This window comes from Etheostoma spectabile, chromosome 13, assembly GCF_008692095.1.
Source record: "Etheostoma spectabile isolate EspeVRDwgs_2016 chromosome 13, UIUC_Espe_1.0, whole genome shotgun sequence".
Classification (NCBI taxonomy): Eukaryota; Metazoa; Chordata; class Actinopteri; order Perciformes; family Percidae; genus Etheostoma; species Etheostoma spectabile.
The window spans coordinates 26,166,003-26,170,783 of NC_045745.1; the positions used below are offsets into that span (position 1 = coordinate 26,166,003).

The 4,781-nt window shown below is 37.5% G+C and overlaps 1 protein-coding gene across 5 annotated transcripts in view; it reads left to right on the top strand.

Annotated features, from left to right (window-relative positions):
* The window catches only part of sptbn2 (spectrin, beta, non-erythrocytic 2), a 52,130-nt gene extending 49,800 nt beyond the window's left edge, over positions 1-2,330 (top strand). For all 5 annotated transcript variants that reach the window (XM_032532754.1, XM_032532755.1, XM_032532757.1 and 2 more), the window contains one exon: positions 1-2,330. This exon is cut by the window's left edge and continues 1,427 nt beyond it. The gene's annotated coding sequence lies outside the window, so the exon portion shown is untranslated.
* Positions 2,331-4,781: the final 2,451 nt, after the last annotated feature.

A 4,781-nucleotide genomic window follows, 5' to 3' on the forward strand; every position in this document is an offset into this window, starting at 1 on the left:
CTCTCTCTCTCTCTCGCTACTGGTATGAAGGCATGGGGGCAGTTTGTAGATAAAAAGCTGAAGCCCATTTTCTGTGGCAGACCGCAGGGATGCGAGCAGGACAGATGGACAGCTGACAGGTCTCATTAGGTGAAATGAGGGGTGTGGAAGTGATATTGGATAGGCCGTGAAGAATGCGCTTTATGTGCTACCTGAAAGAGAGAGGTGTACTGAGCCTTACTGTACTTGAACTTACTACAGATACACTGAATCCCTTTTTACAAACCCACCCTCCATTCAAACAGTCTTAAAGGAAGCTTTTGTAGTACAAAGATGAGAATGTTTAAAATGTGCCCTGTGGCAATGATCTAATGTATGTCAGGGGATTATATATGCAGGTACAATATGAATTACAGTTACCATGGGACGCTCTGCTCGCTAGCAGTAGCAGAGAGGGGAAAAATCCTAAATTGTCTCTTAGACGAGCTTTGTGCTCGTGCATATGTGGCATGAAGTCATGTAAGTTTATACTTGTATGTGTGTCATCCTCGCCATCTATTCTCCTGTGTTGATGTACTCTGAAAAACATGAGATCACTTCATTATCAGGGTTGAAGTGCAACTAATTATATGTAATTGGCATTTTCAGTAATCCAAAACCAGAGAATGGCAATCAAATATAGTTAATGTAAAACGTGTTATTGGTTTCCTCAAATATGGTACATGTTTGAAATGATAAAGGCATTTACAGTAATTGCGAGACTGTAGGCAGTAGTGCAATTATATTTAAATGAGTTAACTGTTATTAAAATCAGTCCAAGTTTTAATTTGCCTTTTCTAACTGCCAAAATGCAAAAGGAAGTTATTGGATAACAAATCTGAATTTAAGAGTTTCATGGATTATTTTCAGTAGGTTGGAAGTAATCAAATATTTTTAATTTATTACACCTTGAAAGCAACTCTTTGAAGCTGGTAATTGCCTGGATGTGTATACCATGCCTTGGAGAGCTGAATAGTCCACAGGAATGTCACACCAAACAGCTGGAAGTAAACTGGCTGCAGTTTAAACAGGTTGGCCTTATTTTCCAGTCCCAAATGAATGTGGAACCAGTTGATCTATCGCTCAAATCAAATACTCTCCAAGCCAGAGAAGAGAAAGATTTCAACATCTACTTTGAGACCGTTGAACAGTTGACAGTACCTGGTCCAAACTTTATCAAACTGACTGCCTTGTCTCTGTCAGTGGGATTTTGTATTGTGTGTTTGTGAGACGCAGCTCCTAGTTTAAGTAGTCTCAAACTAAGCTACAATCTGGGAACCGAGTCAGTAAGGTCATTGCATACATAAGTGAGCCAACGCAGTTAGCGTTAATTGTGCACAATTTCGAACGGAGGAGTCATTCTTCCCCAGCGGAGGAGCTGTTTTTAGTGACTATTGCAACCTTTTTCTCTGCTCTGGAAATCAGACACAGCCCCCAGTTGATGTTAGGGACTTCGAGTTTCAAGGTCACACAGTGTATTTTCTTATCGGCTCATTTGAATGTGAATGACTCAGATTAGTTTGGCCAAATTGGTCATGTGAAGCAAAAATATTTCTCATACTTGACATAGTGAACACAAGCTCTCTCTTTCACACATGCTCACACATTAATGCTATACTGTATATTTAATGCAGAAGGACCCTGGCAATCCAGTTTTGTAGAAATGTTCTCAGCTGGCTGTGATTCGATGTTGCATATGGCATCTTTTGAAATATAGCATAGTGCTACTGGTGAGCTTTGACCAGAACATGGGAAGTAATGTTTTATTGATGTCAAAGAGATGAGTTTTTGGTTATGAGAGTACTTGTAACAATGGAGTACTTAATGAAGAAAAACAACAACTTTTACTTGTTAAGTATTAGATATGGTTGAAAACAGACTGGTTCAAGCTTCCTTTTTTTGTAGAAGAAGGCAGGACATTTGCTGTCTAGTGGGAGCTTGTATTTTTTCATCCAGTGGTCTGTCTTGCAGCTTTTGATAAGCCTGTCCTCTTACCTTCTTTTATCATTACCTTTGACGAATGTCTGTTCCTTCCTCTGTAATTCAGAGTTGTTAATACCACTACTATTATTAATTGCTATTATTATCATTATTGCTACTGTTGTTACTATTACTACTGCTGTTACTAATGCAACTTATTGCAAAAGTTATAACTGCTGTCCATTTTCAGGTACGTGTCTGTGATACCAGACCCTTCCACACGATGTCAGTGTGCTGTGGAGCATTTTCATTACAAATCGAAAGTAATGTTTGTTGACTTGTGTATCTACATCTAATATTAGGAATAATAAAACATGGTTTAATCAAAATCATTATATTGTTTGGGGTTTTTTTATGATGTAAAAAACATTACCCATTGCGCCAGCTTTTATTCAAATACTGTAGGTGCACAAGAGAGAACAAATTGGATGTTTAAATTATTGTCAGTTAACAAATTACTTAAACTGTTTATGTATTTTGATATACATCAAGTAAATGTAGTCAACAACATTAGCTATTGGGATTTCACAGTAAAGTGTATTATTTTTTTCTTCTTACAGAAAACCTTATCTCTGGTGCCTATGTGGTTGACTCATTTTGGGGTGAGGGATTTGTGAGAGCTAGATTCAAATCAAGGTCAGAGAAATGTTGATTTTTAGTCCCTAGTGTGGGTCAAGATCCAAAAACGATGGAGCGCACATTTCCCAGAATGCAACTCAATAGTGTCTTTCACTGGACTCTTGCCACTTATTTCAAACCCCACATCCTCAGTTTGTTAGGCAGGATTTCTGTTCTCAAATTATTTTCATACTGTACATTGGAAGCTTTCCAAAGTGTGAGCCACAGAAGAGTGTGTAAATCCGGTGGAGTTCCCCTTCAAAAATGCAAGCAAGTCAAGTCCAAATATGCAAAATTAAGATCATCAGGTTGTTGTTTTTAGACCAAACAGAATAATAAACAAAGGTTTAAACTTCCAAAAATAATTAATATAAAACTATATTGTTTCATATAAAAAACAATGACATCATGACAATGTACCATTCTGCATGCTATATAGATTAAGTAACTATACTCTACTACTCTTATGGCATTACTCATTAAAACAATAAAGCGGTTCAGTGCGCACACTATACAGAAAGACGACAAGTTAAAGAAAGGTTAAATGAGAATTCTTTTATTTTGTCACCCATACATCTGTTGGTGCATGGTAATTCATAAAACTATGAATGTCAGCTACAGTACGAGAGAGCAGATTTCATTTGAAAATAAAAAAGTAGTATTCTGTTTTGTGTTCACATTTTTAGCCTACATGTGAAATCTAGTTCTTGCTGTATGGGTGTAGTGGATGTGGATGGCTGCTGCAATGCTGTCATTAAGAATGAATTACTGTGGCAACTGCATCAAATGAGGTCAAGGATGATTGAGTAATGACTAAGAGAGGAGGTTTATGATGAATCACTGGATGCTGCGAGGGATGTCATCTAAAGAGCAGCGCAAACCTTCAGTAAAACCGGAGCCTTCGTTTATCACAGTGGATGTAATCTCTGTACTGGATGTTGAAAAATGGAAGAGGATGAGGATGGTGCTCAAATACCTCAGAAAATAAGAAGCCAATAAGATAGCATGACGTTAAAGTTTATATTAAAGGGGTGTAGGGACTGAGGGAATGTCTCCTCCACATATTTGAAGCGGTCAACCTTGGCTTGTGCAGTTTAAATGATTGGTTTCCTTGGACTTAAATTCATAAGCCAAGTGATGACGAGACGAGAAAAGTCAACAAATTAAATGTATTTAGGTGTGAATGACAAATGACTGAATTTTTGAATGTGATGCTACAACCGGTAAACCCAATTGTTCAAATTTACAGTGAAACCTTTCAGAAAAACCCATGACTAGGTGGCAACCAAAAAAACAACATTGAAAAATGAACACAAAGTCTCTTTGTGTAGCCTTTTCCTGTTCAGATTGATTATAATTTATGGATGCAATTTGGTAACAGTTCGAGTTTCATGAAAAAAACAGTACCACATTAATTACTCCTTCAAGTGTTCCAGTTAACCGTGACTGTGACCCAGAAGGCGGGACCCTGAAACTGAAACAGCCATCACTTATTTTATTATTTACACCTGTGACATGTTCAAATGTATTTCATGAAAAATGCCTATGGTTTAGGTTGTCCTGCCCTAACAGGTGCAATAAAACCAACAGAAGGCTGAGAGAGATGTCAATAATGTACCCGCATAGTCCGGAGAAGAGGTCCAATCAGTCAGCATAAGTGAAATCAACTGTGTGTTGGTGTTTAGGGACTTTAATTGTCTACTTCTTTTCTTTTCTTTTTGGTTGTTGTGGTAAAGCATTTTGTGCTACATTTTGTGTATGAAATGTGCTATATATTTAGCCTTTGATTTGGTGGCTCCAACACAGTACTGTGTGATGTATGCACAAGCTAATATGCTGAATTGCAAATTTAGTATGTGTTCATTGTCCATGAAGACCACACTTTTTAAAGCTTTTTGCACCCCAATGTATACTGCCCACTTGTGGCGGTGCTTTAAAAAAAGCAGTGTGCAGAAACTCACTGTGTCATACATATATGGTAATAGACTGCTGCTTAAAAAAACACAATGGAGCAGTGCAAGCCAAATGTTGTGTTGATGTACACATCAATATACATGTATACATACACCTGGCCTGCTGTACTCAGAAATCTCATGTACAGTAGTGTGTATGTGTATGTGTACAGTAGTATGTATGTAGTATGTATGTGTAGATTAACTGAGTCA